The following is a 3792-nucleotide window of genomic DNA, read 5'->3' on the forward strand; positions in this document are numbered from 1 at the left end:
TCAATTCACTCCGAACGCGTCGAATCATTCTTAGACTACTCAAAATGACACCAAATTTTACGAGCAAGTCTTAAATCACCATACAGAACTATTTCCAGGTTCGAAATCCCAAATGGACCTCGATAACACCAAAACCTATACCAAACCAAATTTAACGAACTTTAAAACCTTCCATGAGCCAACTTTCACCAGTAGGCGCTGAAAGGCTTCCGAACATACGCCTAAGTCCGAAATCATCATACGAACCTATTGGAACTGTCAAATCCCGATTCCGATGTCATGTACTCAAAATGTTGACCGAAGTCAAACTTAGACTTTTAAAGCCAAACTAAGGAACCAAGTGTTCCGATTTCATTCCGAAACCCTTCAAAATCTCGAACTAACCATCTCCACAGGTCATAAAACAGTAAAAGCACATATGGAAAGTTTTATTTAGGGGAACGTAGTTCTAAAAATCAAAACGTCCGATCGGACATTACAACAAGAATGTCGATTCTTGGAAGTTGGAGGAAATGTCTGATTGTTAAGCCAAAGTTGGAGGGAAAATATGATTTTCACCCATCAGTCTGAGATAAAACGAATATATTTCTGCATTTTGGTGGGGTATTTATTTCTTTCGAAAAATGCATAATAATTAACTTGGTTTAATCAATTGACCTACATATGAACAATTTATTACATAAAAGAGACTACAAAAATATCAAAAAAAAAAAATAATTCTCCCCCCTAAATAAGCCTTTCTTAAGGATTATATTGTGAACTTATTATGTGGGACGGTCTTAGGAATGCATAAGTGCATGAGAAAATTTTAGACCTTATTTTTTTTATTTTGGAAAAAGAAAATAAATAGTAGTCAAATAAAAAGTAAGTGTACTATGAATTATGACTCGCCAGTACTATGTCCCATTCCTGAGTACAACAATTAGAAGACTCTCGTGCATTGATCCTTCCCTTTGTAGACGATAACTAAGAAAATACTATATCACAAAGGCAAATTCCATAAAACAAAGATAATAAATATTACATGCACAACCTCATATAATAAAATTGCAGTTTATTACACCATGATCAACTAGCCAGTACATGAGGAGTACAAGTACTAAGGAAAAATAAAGAAACCAAAAGAGAAAGTACTCAACGACTTGTCTTTATTATACTTAACACACTAGGCAACTAATTTTGTGGAAACCAAATCGTATCAGTCGAATAATTAATCATATGGTGAAGCAATTAAGTACAAGTTGTTTTTCCTTACAACATTAGCACCAAATTTCTCAGTCATATCTAATTCCTCTGAATTCATACCATTAAGAAGTTTCCAATCAAAATGGTATAGTAATCTAGCTAGAGTAAGCTCAAGGGTTGCTGTACCAAATGACATTCCCGGACAAGCTCTCATCCCGAATCCAAATCCCAAGAACTCAAAAGGAATTGATACTTCGATAACATTATTGAACCTCTCGGGCTCAAATTTTTCTGGATCATGCCAATATTGATGGTCCCTTCCCATTGCCCACATATTCACAAGGGCTATAGTTTTTTTAGGTATGATATACCCATTAAGCTCGCACTGCTCTACTGATTCCCTAGGTAAAGACAATGGACCAGGAGGATGAAGCCTTAGAGTTTCCTTAACTACCAATTTCAGGTACTTCAGATTTTGAATATCACGTTGATCAACTATTTTTCTTCCTTTCAATATCACGTTCCCGAACAATTTCTTCAAGTAGGAGATCACATTCTTGATGCAATTTAACTAGCTTTTGCTTGGATCCTATGATGAACTCAAGAAACTTGAGGGACGGGAACAAATCTAAGATATTGAAAATTCCTGCGAGACTTGCTATTCCTTTTATTGCAAAAATTAATGAGTCCGAATCGTTACAGACCATTCCAACTGAAGCTTTGCAAATAATAGCACAAGTGAGCGAGTTAAGACATTCATTCATATTGATTGGCGTACCACATGCAGCTGAGACCTGTATAGATCTAACTAAGCCCGAAATCTCTTCCTCCATAAGAGGATAAGTCGAGTGAACCCTTTTCGGACTTAGGAGCTCTAACATCCAAAATTTGCGCATTTGCCTCCAGTAATCACCATATGGAGCAAAAACCATGTCTCTATTATTGTACGTAATGGTCTTCGAGACAAGGATCTCCGGCCTATATGCAAACGTGGCATCGCTTGTTTTTATCACTTCTTTCAGCATTTTATAAGATGATATGACAATAGTTGAACGCTCGCCTAGTTTTAGGTGCATCAAAGGTCCATGTTTCTCAGCTAATTCCTTGAGTGCAACATGGGGCAGAGAGCTTCCAGCCAGCTGATGTAAATTTCCAACGAGCGGGAGTTTCCATGGTCCTGGAGGCAATCTTTTTTGCCCTATTTTGATGAATATTACAATCAGTAAAGGTAGGACAAAGAGAAAGATGATCATGAAGAAAGAGACTTCCATATTGGAATAATTGACTTAATAACTCAGAGAGGTTGGTAATGACTACTTTACTTGTGTCTAATTTATCGGCTTCTCGGCAAGATATAAAAGATCCAAGAAATGGGATAGGAAGAAAAGGTAAGTTTGCTTTTTTTTTTGGGGGGGGAGGGGGTAGGGGGTGTTTGGAGCAGAGAAAGAAAAGAAAAAAAATTACGTGGAAAAAACGTTTTTTTGAAGCAAAAGATATTATATTACTAATAAGAGGAACATTACAAAGTTCTTACATAGTCCCTAAGGACATTTTCATTGCCAAACTTGGCTAGTTTTTCACAAACAGTAGTAACAACATACTTAGAGCTAATACTATAGCCATAGTTGTCCTTTAGCACTTGAGATTCGGCAAAATAACATTTCCTTCCCTGAAGTTCTGCCTCAGGATTGGGTGCTTCAACTGGTGCATTAATGATCTGCATTCAAAAATTAGATTAGAGAAGTTAGGGTTATTTTCATTAAGTAATGATATGACATCCGTTGAGTCTGTCTCTATATCAATGTTAGAAAGATCGAGTTCCTGAACAATTTTCAATCCTTCATGCCATTAGTTCACAATGTGTGACAGATGAAGCATAGGTTGACTTGCAGTAGCCGAAGATCCAGTCTCCATTATTGTTTCTGAAAACAACATCAAAGCCAGCTTCCAGTGTAGATTTGGAGAAAGCTCCATCAACATTCAGCTTGATTGTATTTTGGGGTGATTTGTTCTATCTGATCTCAATTAAAATCCTGCTTTCTTTGAAGGGGTTTTTTGTATGTAAAGAAGTTATATTCCAAGCTTGTTGTAGAATGTCGGTGTGATGAACCTTATAGTTAAGGTTATTTATGTTGTTGTTGTTTCTATTTTTTCAGATATTCCAAATGGCGAAGGGGAGAATAGTCCTTCAGTTATTTGAATAAAAACGTTTTGAGTAAAAATCTCTTTCACGCTCAATAACCACTGGATACCTTCTTTTAACTGCAAATTTGGGATGCCCATATTTGCCCAGCAAGATTGAGTGCCGGGGCAGTAGATGAAAATGTGTTGTGCATTTTCAACGTTATTTCTACAAATGGTGCAAACCTTGTGTATGTTCATGCTAATGTGGGATAAAAAAGCTCTGCATGGGATATGATTATGCATGCATTTCCACAAGAAGAATTTGATTTTGTTTGGGCATTGTAAATCCCAAGTCAAAATTTAATTCAGCAGTGGTAAAGGGATTTATGAGAGTGTAGCATAATTTAGTGGAGAAGTGACCACTAGAAGTGATACCCCATATCATAATATCCTTTTTAAAAAAATTATTAGGGGCAGGAGTTG

At 36.4% G+C, this 3792-nt stretch overlaps 1 pseudogene; it reads right to left on the minus strand.

Moving 5' to 3' along the window:
* Positions 1-1039: 1039 nt before the first annotated feature.
* On the minus strand, positions 1040-3334 carry LOC107765464 (cytochrome P450 71D7-like; annotated as a pseudogene).
* Between the last annotated feature and the right edge of the window lie 458 nt (positions 3335-3792).

Source organism: Nicotiana tabacum, chromosome 5 (assembly GCF_000715075.1).
Source record: "Nicotiana tabacum cultivar K326 chromosome 5, ASM71507v2, whole genome shotgun sequence".
NCBI lineage: Eukaryota > Viridiplantae > Streptophyta > Magnoliopsida > Solanales > Solanaceae > Nicotiana > Nicotiana tabacum.